Source organism: Macrotis lagotis, chromosome X (assembly GCF_037893015.1).
Source record: "Macrotis lagotis isolate mMagLag1 chromosome X, bilby.v1.9.chrom.fasta, whole genome shotgun sequence".
NCBI lineage: Eukaryota > Metazoa > Chordata > Mammalia > Peramelemorphia > Peramelidae > Macrotis > Macrotis lagotis.
In genome coordinates, this window is record NC_133666.1 from 585152075 (window position 1) to 585169647 (window position 17573).

Here is a 17573-nt window from a genome sequence, read left to right on the forward strand (position 1 = left end):
AATTGTAGTAAGTTTGTAAAAGTGCTTAGAGGCCAAAAAAGTTCATATTTTATTGTAGAGGTAATAGGCAGCTACTGATGTTTATTAAGGAAAAGAGTAACATGATCAGATCTGGGCTTAAAGACAATTATGTTGGAAGTTTGTGTTGGCCTGAACAAAAATAAAGGAGTTGGGATAAGGAAGGGATAAGGAAAAAATATAAAAAAGCCTATTTTAAACATAATGAGCTTGATTCTCTTCTTATTCCACATAAGACAATTCTCTTTGGCATCACTCTTGAGAGATAAACAGACCTGAGATCAAAATTTCTCCACAGCCTGGCTATTCCCAGGTATCTCCTACACTGCCCATGCAGGCCACATGATCAGGGAATGCTGATGTACAAGGTTCCTTTCCAACCATCCCCAAGCTTTTTCTCATTCTGTGTCTCCCAAGATGTCCCATATGGTTTGGATCCCCTAGGCTTTTCTCCATGCACGGGTCCTTAGTTTCTTGCAAAATCCAGTACATATTAGTCTTGCTCCACCAGTCTGTTCCAAAAAGTCAGTCTTATATATGAAAAACATACAACATCTTTTTCCAATAGGGAAAGGTTGTCTTCATGCCAGCCAAAAAATGTACATTGTGGTGCCTTAAAGGATTAAATGTTTTGGCAAATATTATGACTACAATTGAAATGCCTAGAATAAGGAAAAGGGGGAGGGGAAGATGAAGGAGGGTGGAGAAAGGGTGGGGGAGGGGAGGCAATCTAACTGACATTCAGGATCCTATCATGTTCCCAAACTGCAAAATGAGTGATCACTTCAAGATGGGTCATTTTGCTAGAACATCTCTAAGGAAAATCAGTACTGTTCATAAACAATCGACAGAATAAACATTTCAATGGAACACTGAAATGCCCTAGATTCAGAAGTGCATATTAGAGAAGGCTCTCCCACCTTGTATCCCCAATGCTGAACACACATAACCCCATCAGAGAAGTTGATGATGGCTGCAGCATGATTATACAAGAATAGGGATGTAAATTAAGAACCTGTACCTCTGGTTAAAAGGCTACATAATAAGGAAGCCAAAGGTAGACCTTTGGAATTCTGAAAAATCCCTCAGGCCCATCAATCAAACAATCAACAAGTACATATTGAACACTGACTTTGTGTCCAACTCTGTACTTCCTACTGGAAGGGATTATGAAAAATGGTACACTAAGTCCTTGCAGCTCATGATCAGGTTCACTCCTCAAAGCCGTAATGAACAAAGATGAACAGAGAAAGCAACTAATCTCCATTTTTGTCTCACATGGCCAAGGTGATGAAATATCCAAATGCTGTGAAGCAATAGGGTCTCTTTAAGAGAAAGAATCCTGAATTGTGATTGTCCTACCGCTCATCATCATTAACAGCTGAAATAAATATACAAGTCCAGATCAATTCAGTACACATTCAGGAAAATGATGTGGAAGAAGGAAGGAAAAAAGGAAGGGAGGGAGGGAAGAAGGAAGGGAGGGAGGGAGAGAGTAGAGGAGAGAGGGAGGAAGGGAGGAAGGAAGGAAGGAGAGAGGGAGGGAGGGAAGGAGGGAGGGAGGAAGGAGGGAGGGAGGAAAGGAGGGAGGGAGGGTGGAAGGAAGTGAGGCAGGGAGGGAGGGAAGAAGGAAGGGAGGGAGGAAGGAAAGGAGGAGTTCAAATCTATAGCATTGTCAAATATGGGGAAGACTGTGAAAAGGACATTAGACTAAAAATTTCTAAAATATTAATGTTTGAGGAAACAGTTTCAGTGGAAGAGTGGGCTTGAATTAAGAGATTGAGTACTCCTGTGAGTGGTTGTGAAAGGGATCAGACATTATATCAAATGAAATAGTTGTAAAATGTTAAGCAAAGTGCCTGTTACCTAACAGATACTGTATACATACTTATTCCCTTCCTCCTTCCTATTTTGAGAGATTGCCAAGGTCAAGAAAAGGGTTTAAAAAAAACTCACTCCTTGTCTTATTACATTGGTTATATGTTACAGCATATATATATAATATTCTTTATCTCTATAGGTAATATCTTTATATTTCATATGATTTTTCTACAATAAAAATTCAATATATGCATCCATTCAACAAATATTCATGAAACAAATATAGATTAATAAGAATCTTATAAACTAAATATAGATTTCTACATAGAATGAAATGCCTCCAGTTCCTAGGAGAAGAATGTCAAAGCAATAATAGTGCCAAATAAAATGCTTCCTGTTGAAAATTCCATCAAATTACAATAGTATGGCAAATCTCATAGTCTCCACCAAATGAATGAAATATCTACGAACACTCAGTTTTCCAGAAGGGTTTCCATAGTGGCATGCATAGCAGATAAACACCCTGGGCCTGAGGAAATGCTTCATTCTCAGAATCTTGGGAATAATGACCCATTGTGTGATTCATAGATAGACTAGGAAAACCATGAAAAGGGCTAAGTCTAGTCATTCAGAATGAATGAAAGAAAAGTGTATCCCAGGATAAATGCACAATGAGTCCTCTTTGTATAGTCTGTGGGATACTTGACACCCACTATCTGGATTTCCTCTAAAACTATTTGGATCCTACCATATTATGCTGGTCAGATGTGCACCATATGGGTATCATCGACTGCTGGATAGATAATAATAATAATAACAACAACAACTACAGCACACATTGATAGAATGCACGAAGGTTTACAAACACTCATCACAGCAACCTGATGACACCAGTACTGCAAGTTTGGTCTGGGGGATGTAACTATTTTTTTGGGTGGTGGGTGGGGAATTCAGTTTCTTTCTTTGTATAGTGATTAATTAGACTACATGAGACATACTTGACTTTCTATAGATCCCCTTTGTCAGTTTGATAAAGATCATGAATCTTTCATTTGCTTAAATGCAAAAAAATATATCACATGACAAAGAAAATTAATTATATAGAAATACAATTGCTGAAATTTTTTTTTAAATTAATGCATACCCTAAAATCAATTCGTGAATCCCTTGGGTTCTGTGTACACCTAAATTAAGAATTCCTGTAGGAGATGACCTCTGGAATCAATCCCTACCAGCTCAAACATTCTATGATATTATGTTTTTACAATCTCCATTTTATGAGTAAAGAAGCCTCTCTGAAGATAAGAGAAGCTAAAGAAATTGTCCATGGTTATAAATGTAGTTGGGAAATATGATATAAATGTTTAAGTATGAAGTAATCAGTCAATAAGCAAGCATTAATTAGATACCTACTATGTGCCAGACAGGCACTATGCTGAGAATAAAAGACAAAAAAAATGAGGCAGTTCTTACATTCAAGGAGTTTATATTCCATCAGGAGAGATATGTTTATACATAACGAACTCTAAAAAAATAAATAATGAGTAGGCAGGTAGACACATGGATTACATATTTTGTATATAATTATATTCTGTGCATTTTGTATATCATTAAATGCTATATTTATATTCTACAACACATGGTGCCCCAGCTGTGGTATGGAAGTGACCCTGAGTCTATACCCACAGAGATTTCATCAAGCAGAAAAGACTTAGAATAGGAACCCATAATGAACTAGATATCCATTGGTCAATGATCAATCTAAGTTCAAAGGAAATCATCACCAAGTTGAACATAATATAGATAGAATCTTTATTCACAACAGCTCATGAAATCTATCCACTAAGTAGATTGAGTAGCTGCAAACTGCATAAGTAGAGGAAATGTTCATGCAAGGAAACCATGGATCATCAGATGATATTCTATATTTATAGCTATTTAAGAAAATGTTCATATGAGGTAAAAATCATAAAATTTTAGAAATACTAAGTACCTTTACATGATATCTAACCCAAGCACTTTATTTAACAGATGAGATATTAGAGGCACAATGCAAAGAATGTTGGATTTAGGTTCAGAAAACAAATTCAAATCCTGTCTCTGCCACTTGCTACCTAATAAAAGTGAACAAATCACTGAGGGCATTGGACCAGATGACCTCAGAAGTCTCTTCCATATGTGTATCTTGCTTGCTCAAACTCAGTCATTTTAGTTCATATTTATGTGCAAAGGTCAAGGCTTGGGCAGTTCAAAAATGAGAAATGATGGGGCAGTTAGGGTGGTGCACTGGATAGAGAGCACTGGCCCTGGGGTCAGGAAGATCTGAATTCAAATGCTAGCTTGGGCAAGTCACTTAATCCTGTTGACTTGCAAAAAAAGATGAGAAATTACATAGTCCCTGCTCCTTCTTTATCTTGAAATCAAACACCTGCATAACAAAGTAGAAAGTTACAGATGGGCAAATCAAGACTATTGGTATTCTGAGACTCAACAGCAATGGTAAATTAAATGGAAATTAAAATGGAAAGTCTCTAAACTGCACAAAAGGATCCCTGCAGGCTGTATATTGAAGAAAACCACTTAGTAACTTTTATCTATATTATATTATAGTATTCATTTATGTAAAGTGTTTCTCAATTCCATTTTAATCTGCTCAAGAGGACAGGGCCATGACATCTGTGTTTGGCACCTCTGCTCCACAACATACATTCTGGTCATAACCAGGAAGAAAGCCAATCCTGATTTTCAACTACATCGTATCTTTTATTTCTCTTTCCCTGAGCTCTGTACAAGGCAATAATCTGGAAGCTAACGAACTGCAAACCATAAACATTTAAATTGTTTCAGTCCATTGCTTACAAAGTATATAACACGTTCTCTAAACAAAAACACATGACTTATGCTGCACCATTTCTTATGGATCTTCCCACTGGGGACTCCAGGAGTTTGGACACCTTTCTTCATGTCACCATCTGTCTTGGAATGACCAACCCACAGCATGCCTCTATGGAATCAAAATGTACTTTGGACACATTGGAGACAAGGGAAATTGGGAGAGGAACAAATACTGTCTCATCCAAGTATCTTTATATCTCTCCCTTTTTCTGGAAATTCTCCTTGAGTTCCATGGCAGCAATTCAATATTGTGTATGTGTAACCCAAATAGAGCCACTAATTATCAGTTTGAGTCAGCTATATAGTATTTCTTGGAACTAGAACTACCATGGATGACACCTTGATCTAGTCTGATTCCTTCATTTTACTTATGAAGAAACTGAGGCATCTTCAAAAGATGCAATTTGTCTGAAATCACATAGTGATAAAATGACAGAGTCAGAAAGCAGATTAAATTATCCCAAGTCCCAGGCTCTTTCTTTTTGGTGTTTAATGATTCCTATATTCATAATAATGATGCTCTGAAAAAAAAACATGAAAATGGATAGGGTCAATTGAAAACGTTAACTCAACTTTTTACTTTCCCTACTGCCTAGCTGCTAAATAAATGTGGATTGGATTTAAATGAATACACCAACAAACAACTGTTGAATATCTGTTGAGTGCAAAGGATTCTGGGGGTTATGAGAAAAGTACAATTACACAACTTCTTAGTTGGAAGAGACCTTAGAGGTCATCTTGTCCAACCAAACACTTGAAAAAAGGATTCTTTCTATAGAATCCCCAGCAAGTGATTGTCCGGTCTTTGCTTAAAGACTTCCAGATGACCTAATGCTTAGGAAATTTCCTTTCTCTTTTCTTTATTAGACAATAGGGTTCCGTGACTTGCCCAAAATCACATAGCTAGTAGGTATCTACTGTCTGAGGCTGGATTAGAACTCAGGTCCTCCTGATTCTGGGGCCAATGCTCTATCCACTGCACCACCTAGCTGCCCTGGAAATTTCTTTTCAATGAAACCTAGTGTTTGAGAGATAAAACAAACTCATGAAAAGAAAAAAAAACTAACAATACAAAGCAATCTAAGATAAATGATATAAACAATAAAACCAAATAGGTTTGACCTGTAATCAAGAAAACCTGTGTTCAAATCCCACACCTTCTGAATACACAACCACAGTAACCACTCTCCACTTCCAAGGCAACTTCCTAAGGTATACAGATGTTTAGGAGAAAAAATGATCAAGTAAGACTTTATAAGTCAGCTCTGAGTAAGACCTTAAAAATAGGCAAAATGTAACAACATATAGAGGGAAGATTAAATTGTAAAATGCAGCAATTCCTTCATTTTTGGATATGGAAACATATATGACATGTTCAGGAAACAGAGAATAGACAGTATGAATGTAATGGAACACTTGCCTATGGAAGAAGTAGAAGAAAAGTTTGGAAACAGTATTCTGTGAACAACCTTGAAAAATGAGGCTAAGGAGTCTGTAGTCCATTCTTCAAGAAAATAGAGAATAATTGAACTGAAGGATTGTGACCAGGGCTAGGAAAAGCTAATGGTACAGCTTTAGGAATCAGATAGTGGTATATAAAGTAGAATGAAAGAGCCAGAGATTGAAAACAAGAAGTTAAATTGGACACAAAATTAAATAAGAACCAGATATCAATTGTTTTTTCTTAATGTCTAAAACATTCACTTTACCTTCTCTTCTCTTTTCTTTGCTTGACACCAACCAAACATGTTGTTGCTGTTGTTATTTGTCCCTTGGTCTCAAAGAGGACCAATGGTATCAGAAGAGTGATGTCTTGACTGGCAAGAGAATTGGATTTAAGTGAGACAGAGTGGGGCAAAGTCATCAGTCTCACTCTGTCCTTCAGAGTCATCTCAGTTCAGTGGCAAGGCAATGGCCACATATGTAGTATAATAGAAAAAACTCTACATTCACAGTCAGAAGACCCAGGTTCAAAAAGCAACTCTACCACTTGTTTTCTGTGTGACCTTGGAAGAGTCATTTAACTTCCCTGAGATTCAAACTTCTTATTTAATAAGAGTTTGACATCATCATTATCATCAGTAACATTTATATAGTGCTTAAAAGTTAGCAAAACACTTTACAAATAATATTTCACTTTATCCTCAAAGGTAGGGAGGTAGGTAGTATTATTATACTTATTTTACAAATGAGAAAACTGTGGCAGAGATTAAGTGACTTGCCCAGGGTCATACAGTTAGTGTATGAAACTGAATTTGAATTCAGGTATTCCTGATTGCAAATCCAGTGCTTTATCAACTCTAACCACCTAGACATTCCAGCTCTTTGTTTCTGACCTTAATGACCCACTGGACCCTGTTCTATATTTATTCAGCATCAAGAAAATGTCAATGTTTGTGAAATGCTAGTCACTTAAATCACCATCAGGGCATCAGTTGTCAACTAAAATGTTAAAAAGCTAGTGACATGGAGCGGCTAGGTTGCACAGTGGATAGAGCACTGGCCCTGGAGTCAAGAGTACCTGAATTCAAATATGACCTCAGACATTTAATAATTTCCTAGCTGTGTGGCCTTGGGCAAGCCACTTAACCCCATTGCCTTGCAAAAAAAAAAAAAACCTAAAAAAAAAAAGCTAGTGACATGATAATTCTTAAATGGAAGCAAAAACATCTGAGAAGATGTAAAAAGCTTTGAAAATGCCTGCCTGACTGCCAAGGAATGCTGAATGTTTTTATTTATGGAATAAAACAAGCATTTCTATAGCATACTATAATAAAAAAGATAAAACTACAAATCACTATGTGCAACTTGCTATTACTTTTAAATGTATATTAATCATGCAAATTTCTTTTTTCTTTCTCCCCCTAAAGATGACTACCAATATCATTAAACATAAATAGATAAATGTATATGCATGCATGTATGCATATGTGTGTATATTTGTAAACATATATATGTAAATTCATTCTATAAATACTTGTATTAATTCTTCCTCTAAATGTAGATAGCATCTTTCTTCATATGTCCTCAATGGATAATCGAGTTACTTATGTCAAAATTATTTACTCAATCATTTTTAAAACAATATTGCTATTGCTATATACAATGTTCCCTTGGTTCTGCTCATTTTACTCTTCCTTATTTTGTGCAAGTCTTTCCTTGTTTTTCTAAGATGATTGAGATCATCTGACTGAATTTTACAATTTAGAGTTGAAAGAAATTTTAGTAATCATCTTTTAGTTCAATTGTTCTTTTTTACAAAGGAGAAAAGTGAAGCCTGGAGAGGAGAATTGACTTTTTGAGAATAGTAATAGAAGAAATTCAGGTTTCAAACTTTGGGCAATCTGACTCCAAATCAATGACTTTTTCCCACTGCACATTCTGTCTTGTCATCACAACAATAATAATCATGATGATGAAAACTCTCATTTAGACAAGAATCATATGATTTGCTAAGAACTTTCTCATGATGAATTCTTCATTTTCTGAAGTCTGCCAACCTACTTCATTTGATCAGTAGAGTTCAAGATCAGAGGGAGCAGGTACAATATTGATATGTCCCAGTTATCCTTCCCTTATCCCAATCCACGTTCTTGAAAAAAAAAATGTGCCCTTCATCAAAAGAAAGGGGGAGGGAAAGGAAAAAAAATAAATGATTCAGTATAAAAGAACATCACTGCTAAACACATGTACAACACATAAAGTAAAACTAAGAGAAGCTTGTCTTCATAAGAGTGATTTTGTAGTAAGACTGTTGTTCAGTCATTTTAGTTGTGTCCAACTCTTTGTGATCATTTTTGGGATTATTTTTTGACAAAGATAATGAAATGGTTTGTCATTTCCTTCTCCAACTCATTTTGCAGATAATAAAATTGAGGCAAGCAAGGTTAAATGACTTGCCTAGAGTCACATAGGAAGCATCTTAGTTCAGATTTAAACTCTGGGAAATAAGTCTTCCAGACTCTATTCACTGCTTCACCTAGTCTTGTAAGTGAAGATATGCCTTCTGGACTGTTACATATATGGACAGCACACTTAACAAGTAGAAGAATCAAGTTCTTGTCTACATGAATTTCAGACAACCTTAGAAGGACCCCCAGTCCCTAGACAGTATGTTTCCCACTGGTTGGCCTCATTATCTGGATCTCTACCAGTAGAGGTTCATTCCTTTAGATACATTGATCTAGCCTTGGAAAGGAGAAGAAAAAAATGATAATAATCTCTGCCTATTTAGGATTTCAAACTAGAAGAGATCCTGGATTCCAATCCATAAGATTTTAACCTTTCTTGTATCACGGAAATAAAATACATGAAATCATAAAGGTGGTACTTTGAATAGAGTGCCAGATCTGGAGTGAAGAAGACTCATCTCCCTGAGTTCAAATCTGTTCTCAGATACTTATTAACTGTGTGGCCCTGGGCATATCTTTTAATTCCATTTGTCTTAGTTTGCTCATCTATAAAATGAATTGATAAAGGAAAAGGCAAGCCACTCCAGTTTCTATGCCAAAACAAATGAATTTCCAAAGAGTCAGACACAACTGAAAACAATTAAACAACAATGAATATTACAAAGAAAATCAATTATGTTAAAATACAGTATTATAGATATAGATATAGATATAGATATATGTATGCATGTATACATGTATATATTAAACTCATGGGTACCAGGTTAAGAACCCTTCATCTAATTAGGACTATAAATTGCAAAGAAGGTGCCAGCCCACATTAGTAAAGCAAATTTCCTCATCAGGGAATTCTCTACACAGATAAAAATCAAGGGTCCAATCCCTCTCCAAATAGCAACTGAGAACTATTATATCAAACAGTTGATAAATATCAAAAATAGAATTTGAACATGCATCTTCTGCACTTTAAGCCTAGCACCCCATTCCCTGTTGCCATTTTACCTCTCTAAACAAGGAATATTTTGTGGTCATGAAATTTGTTACCATTGCTTTCATTTCACAAACCCTCATCTTAGATTAAATATTTTATCAACTTTTGTGCCAAGAAAAAAACAGAGAGAGAAAAAAACAGAGAACTGGTTGGAAGCCTGGTACGGGAAAGTGGAGCCAATCCCCCAGTTCTATTTCCCACCTGGGACCCCGCAGGCTGGAGAGTGACCACCCAGCAGGAGCGTGGGCATGGCATTGGGGATGGGACTGGACTTGGAGGCTCTAAGCCTATCATGTGCTGCCCTCTGCTGGATATGTGGAATCATTGGTCTTGTATGGTGAACTCAACCGGCTGTAGACAGAGAGGAGGGGAAGACAAGAGGGTGATCTCAGCACACATGTGTACAGTTGTTCTGATCTTTCAATATAAACTCCCTGAAGAAGCAAGGTCTGGGTCAGCCTGTCCTTGCTGTTTACAGTGAGGAAGAAAAGGACAATGCATTTATGCTCTTAAAAATAAAATGGTGATAGCATGTTAAGGACTGGAAGAAATTTTGTATATGAAGAAACTGAGATACAAGTGAGAAAAATAAATGAGATTAATTCCCTTGTCCAGGGTCACCTAACTAGTAAACCACAGAAGATTAAGTCATATCAGCATTCTTCCAAATATATAATGATGCATCCTGGTGAGGATGGAAAATTGTGTTGGGTTTCTCCCAGGGAAGGAAAAGTGCTATCATTTTTTAAGAAAAAGATGCCTATGCCCATGAATTTGGGTTCAAATTTGCCACTGTGACCTACGAGCATCACACAAAATCACATAGCATACTGGAAAGGACACTGAATTTGGAGTCAGAACTGAGAACTGGGTTTGAAACCAGCTACCAAAGGATAGCCCTGTCTAGGTTTCTATTCTATTTTATAAAGTTATAGTGTTGGGGGAACTAAACAAACTCTAAAATTCCTTCTAGCTTTAAAATCTATCATTCATGCAAAGCTTATATCAAACTGATTACTGTCTCAAGAAGAAGGGACATGAAAGAGGGAGGGAGAAAATTGTTAAGTATTAGCCTTACTTTCATCCATGAAAAAATAAAATATTACATAAAAAATAAATTTTCTTCCAAAAAATACAATTTATGATCCAATAGGTTTATTAAGTGATTCTTCCCACTTTGTGGTCTGCCTTCTTCTGGTAAGATTATAAAAAAGTTTATTCCAGAGGAGAGAACAGGATGAGGGAGGAGAGAGAAAGCATTAGGTATCTACTATGTTCTATCTTATTATTATCTCATTTGATCCTCACAAAATCCCTGGAAAAGAGATAACAATTATTATTCCATTTTACAGTTGAAGAAACAGAGCCAGTGAGAGACTAAATTACTTTGTCAGAGGGTCACATGTTTAGCAAGTATCTGAGGTAGTTTGCACTTCAGTCTTCCTGACTCTAGCCTAGAACACTATCTACTATGCCACCAACTTCATGACAAAGGCTCTTGAGCCCATCTTTTATGAATATTATTTGAAGGAATTAGGAAGATTTAACCCAAAGAAGAGAGAAGATTAAGTTAGGAAAAGATGGCTGACTGCAGATATTTGAAGGGATCAGTCAATTTTGTTCTATTTATCTACAAGGGTAAAAGAAGTAATGGGTAATGGTCATTGAGAGGCAAGTTTAGTTTTGATATCAGAGAAATATTCTAAAAGTGGAAGGATAATAATAATAATAACAATAATATTTGTCCTTCATTTTCAAAGACAACCATGACAAGCCTGTGAATTAGATTTGAGTGAGATGGGTACTGTAGTAAGTGACCAGTTCCACTTTCTCCTCAAGAGTCATCTGGGTTCAGTGGCCAAATAGGAATCAGAACAACTGGAGATAGCACTGAATGCAAGGCAATCAGGGTTAAGTGACTTGCCCAAGGTCACACAGCTAATTTCTAAGACTAGAATTTAAAGTTAGGCTCTCCTGATTTCAGAGAGCTGCCTGCAGAGAGGGTGGGCTCTCTGTTCTTGGAGATTTCTAAGTAGAAGCTGGACAGTAACTAACAGGTATGTTTTAGAAAAGATGCCTTTATGTATGGATTGTGTTGAACAGCAGCTGATCCCACCCAACTTCAAATTCTGTGATTCATATCACCCTTTAGGAGTGTTGGTTCTTTAAAGGCAAAGATTTTCAATCACATTTTGGTCTCCCACACTCAGGAAAGACTTTTGCACATAGAGATGGTAACAGTAGATATTTATTAAGTGCATTAAAATTTGCAAAGCACTTTATATCACCTCACTGGAGCAGTAGCCCTATGAATTAGGTTTCAATATTTCAAGAAAAATGAATAGAGGTCTATGGCCAGAGACAAGTGTACTGGAGTCAGGTCAGAGAACCAAGCATTAAATTTTCAGTGTAATCATTTATATCTAGGAAATGAGCAAGGACTACAAATCAGGGCTTAGTTTTTTGTATTGTTGCTTGAATAGACTTAAGACAGTGATGGAAAAACAAGTTAAAATGCAAATTAAACTTAAAATGTATGGTCAGTTTGGGGAGAGTTAATCATTAAAACATTTACCAGAGCACCCCTGTCTATAACTTGAGTTATAATTTACCCATTGTCAAACAGTTAAGATGTGGCAAAAGTGGTGAATTTTAATCTACACCATTGGCACAGTCCATTAGGAACCTCTCCCCTCCTTTGACCAAATTAGCAGGAATTAAATCAACTAAGATTGGGTAAAAGAAATCATGACCTGGTGCATCCCCTCTGATATCAGGGAAGAAAAAAAAATATATTTCGTGGGGGAGGCAGCATTCTGTGGACCTTAGGGAAACCAAAGAGGCTTGACTCAGAAGGTTGATACTCAAAATCAGCCTGGCTTCCGTAGGGTGATTCAGTTGCTCAGAATCATCAAGTGAAAACAAGCTATTTGCCATCTGGTAATTACCTTGGGGCTGAGGTGTAAATCCCCTTCCCTTAATCTTGCTCTCCTTAAGAAAACACTCCCTCCTTGGTGGTCCAGATGGTGAAAGAGACAGAGGGGCCTTTACAGAAGGAGGAGAGGTCGCTGATAGGATGATGCTGTTGCCACAGGAAGTTGGGAGACACAGAAGGAATTAAAGGCTATTTTTTTTTCTTCCTTGTAAATGGATCATTAGACAGCTAACAACCTCTGCTGCTTGCAAAAGCTCCGAGGCCCAGGGGGGCAATTCTGGGGAACTGGGAGACTCAATTTCTTTCTTTTTGGTGGGCTTAGATAGACATCAGACAGCCCTAGAAGAGACCAACCCATGAGTTTGGGTGAGAAAGGTTTTTCACAGATTAGGTCAGTGATCATTAGGGTGAACAGAAGAAGAGGCTTTATGTCCAAATTCCAAAAGGGTTTATTTCCAGGGGAAAGGAGGGAAAAGGGGGTGTTGGTCACTAGAGACATAATGCAGCATAGTAGAATATACACTGCACTAGAGGACAGGTTTCAGGTCCAACATCTAGCAAGACGCTGTAACGTCCTGAAAGCAAGAAGTTAAGCAATCAACAAATGTTTCTTACTACTATGTGCTAGATACCATGGATGCAAGGAGAGAAAAAATGGAACAAAGAATTTACATTGGTTTGCTTTTGTTTTGGTTTGGTTTGACAATCAACTTGTACTTTTTTTTTAATCCCCAAGGATCACATCCCACTTAGGCTACTTTTTTTTAAATATTGTATTATTTTTCCCCAATTACACATAAAAATATTTTTAACATTTATTGTTGTTTTAAGTTCCAAACTCTGAAATCTGATTTGTGTTATACAGTGGAATCATGTAAAAAAAATTTTAAGTGAGTTATTTTTTGAGGGTGGAGGAGGAAGAAGAAAGAAAAGGAAGGTAGGAAGGAAGGAAGGAAGGAAGGAAGGAAGGAAGGAAGGAAGGAAGGAAGGAAGGAAGGAAGGAAGGAAGGAAGGAAGGAAGGGAAGGAGGGAGAGGGAAGGAAAGGGAGGAAGGGAGGAAAGAGAGAGAGAAAAGAAAGAGAGAAAGACAGGGGCAGCTAGGTGGCACAGTGGATAGAGTACAGACCCTGGAAGCAGGAAGACCTGAGTTCAAATCTAACTCAAACACTTAATAATTACCTAGCTATTTGACCTTGGGCAAATTACTTAACCTCATTTCCTTGCAAAAAAGAACAACAAAACAAAAAAGGAAGGAAGGGGAGAGAGAGAGAGAAAAGGAAGAAAGGAAAACAAAGAAAGTGAAAAATAGTTTTCACTTCAGTCTGTATTCAGATGTCATCAGTCCTTTTGAAGCAGAAAGCATTTTCCACCATGGGTCCTTTGGAATTGTCTTGAATTAGCATTGTATTACTAAGAATAATTGTCATTCACAGTTCTCCAGTGTACAATACTGCTATTATACAATATTCTCCTGGTTCTCCTGGTTCTGCTCACCTTCAATCTGTGTCAATTCATATAGGTCTTTCCAGGTTTTTCTGAAATCATCTTCCTTGTCATTTCTTATGGCAAGATAATATTACATTATTATCCTATACCACAACTTGTTCAATCATCCCTCAGTTGATGGGCATCCCCTCAATTTCCAGAAATCTGCTATAAATATTGTTTTGCAACTAGATTCTTTTCCCATTTTTAAAAATCTTTTGAGATACAGTGTTATTTCAGGATCAAAGAGTATGAACAGTTTTATAGACCTTGGGATATAGTTCCAAAATGCTTTCCAGAATAGTTGGATCAGCATCCATTCCACTAATAGATAGCACTTGTTGCCCCAGTTTTCCCACATCCTCTCCAGCTGTCATATTAGTCAATCTGATAGCTATGAAGTATTACCTCAGAGTTATTTTAAGTTGTATTACTCTAATCATTGGTGATTTAGAGCATTTTTATATGACTATAGATATCTTTGATGTCTTCATCTGAAAATTATCTGTTCATTTCCTTTGACCATTTATCAATTGGGGAATGACTTGTATTCTAATGATTTGGCTCTGTTCTCTACAAATTTGAGAAATGAGAGCTTTATCAGAGATACTTGCAGTTAAAAATTTTTCCCAATTTTTTTCTTTCCATCTAATTTGGTTTTTGTTTTGTTTGTGCAAAAACTTAATTTTATATAATCAAAATTATCTATCTTACATTTTGAAATGCTCTATACCTTCTTTTATCCATAGATCTGACAGGAAGACTATTCCATGCTCTTCTAGTTTGCATATAGTATCATTTTCTTTATGAAAATGCTTAGGATCTAAGGAAGACTTGAGTTCAAATATCATCCCAGATACTTATTAACTGTAGGACCCTGCACTTAGTTTCTCTGGTCCTCATCTATAAAATGAGAAGTCCATAATCTCTTAAACCTCTTTGAGCTCTAAACAAATGACACTCTGATGAGTTCCCCCTGGTTTTGCTATTGTTGTTGTTGTTGTTCAGTGGTTTCAGTTGGATCTGAATTCATGATGCCATTCAGAGGTTTGTGTTTTGCAAAGATACTAAGGGAGTGATTTGCCATGTTCTTCTCCAGTTCAGTTTACAAATGAGGAAACTAAAGCAAACAGTTAAGTGACTTGCCCAGGGTCACACAGTTGGTAAGCATCTGAGATAAGATTTGAATTAAAGATGAGCCTTCCTGACTCCAGACCTGGCATTCTGTCCACTGTACCCCATAGCTACCCCTAATTCTGTGACTTTGGACAAATCAATTTTCATACCTGGTACACTTTCAGATCTCATGCCTCTGCTTCTACCAGTATCTAGAAGAAGAAAAACAAACCTTTTTTATTCCCTCTCACTCTTAGCAGAGTTAATTCCTCTCTTATCTCCTCATTCTGGGAGATTTGATCATAGAATAACAGAATTTGTGATTTGGAAGGGCCTTCAGGCCATCTAGACCAATGTATCCCCAAAAGGAATTCGATGATCCCTCCTTTGTTTAAAGGCCACCAGGGAAGGGAATCACTGACATCTCTTAGAAGCTCATTTTTGTATGGTCCTATTTACAAAGTTTTTTCTTCATGTTGGGTCCAAATTGGTTTTCTTTGCAACTTCCATCCTGGCTCTTGGTTCTTCCCTCTGGAACCAGGTAAAACGATTTAATCTGTTTTTCATATATTAGCTCTCATGTCCTTCCATTTCTCTTCTCAGGACAAACAGAATCCCTGAGCTCTTCATCTGAACCTCATATGCAAGTTCCTTCATTATGCCAGTCTCCCTGAAAGCTTTTCACTTTACCAAAGTGATCAAGATATCCAAGTATTCAAAATAAAGCTTCTATTTGAAAAAGTTCATATAACAAATAAAAATATCACAGCCAAGCAACAACAACCACCTATATCCCACTGAGAGTTATTAAGTTTTTAAGATTCAGTTTTCCAATGAACTTGGAATGCTCCTAAATAACAATCTTATCCCATCTAATCCCCTGCCTAGGACAACAATGAGAACTTCCCACAGATCCTTCAAATTTTCTATACAGTTTCCACTGATCAACTTGACAGAGAGCAATTGGGTTTATAATGACACCTAGTATATTCATTAGAGGTCCTACCTAACCCATGTGGTGCCACATCAACACCATCTCTATGAGTCTTTGCACCCCTTTCCTTTCCGATATACTGAAATTAGTGCCTTGTATATGTGAAAAGAGTAGACTTGGTTAGGCTAGCTTTATGAGAGACCTTGATGTTGATTGAGAGGAACAGAACAATAAAGACTACGAGGCATTGGGGCCAAAAAGAAAGAAATAGGATACAGAGGAGGAGATGAATGTGGAACAGGCCAGTGAGCATAAATCAACCCCAAAAAAGGGTGGCAGAAGATCAAGAGGAAGCCTGAACGTGAGGGGGAAAAAATCCAACTGAGAGCAGGAATTTCAGGAGGCTGCCAGGGGAAGAATCGTTATTGTGATGAAAAGAAACCAGAGATTCAAGGCTAGAGGTCCAGCTTCTGAAGCTTCTGGTGGTATTTAATCCAGGCTGAGAGTAAAAGGAGGTTCTGGGCATAAAATAAGATGAGGAAACTCAAAATTTGGTCAGAATTTGGGTGGCTTCTCAAAGACTTTTGATTTGAAACCAAGGATATACCTGAACCTAAGGGTGAACTGGGGCCAGCTCAAAGAGCTAAATGTTCAATGTGAGCATTTAAACCTCAGAAAATGGGAAACACTACAAAGCAGGGTTTGATTTGTTTTTCTGTTGTTGATTGCCTAGATTTAAGAAAGTACTGAAGCAAATGTTAATAATACAAATTAAACTTAAAAAGTGAGTCCTGCATACTTTTTTAGAGTACCAGTTGTTAAACATTTACCAAGACAACACTGCTTGAATGCCTGCCAGAAAGAGCTTTACTTAGAAGAGGTGAAGGCAAGATGGCTGCACAGCGGCAGGAATTTCCAGGAAACTCTCTTCCAGAACATTCTAAATACCTTAAAATTATAAGTCTAATTAAAATTCTAGAGTGATCAAACCCCTTGGAAAATAATTCCTTCAAAAGTAGACTGGAGGGTGGACTTGCTCATTTCATCACTGCAACCATCAGGGACAATTTGGAGGTATCTGTGATGTAGAATACTATCTGCATCCAAAAAGGAAATTATGGAGTTTGAACAAAGACTTACCCTAACTGATAGAGTGAAGTGAACAGAACAGGAAAACATAGTAACAATATTATATTATGGAGAATTTAAATGGCTTAGTTATTATCAGAAAAACAATGATTCAAGACAATCCCAAAGGGTTCATGTTGAAAAATGCTATCCACTTCCAAAGAACTGATGGTGTCTGAATGCAGACTAAAGTGGACTATTTTTCACCTTCTTTTTATTTTTGGTCCAAGTTTTCTTTTACAAAATGGCTAATATGGAAATATGCTCTACACAATTTCATACGTATAAGCAATATGGCTTACTGTTTCTGGTGGAAAGGGGGTAAAAGGTACATAAAGA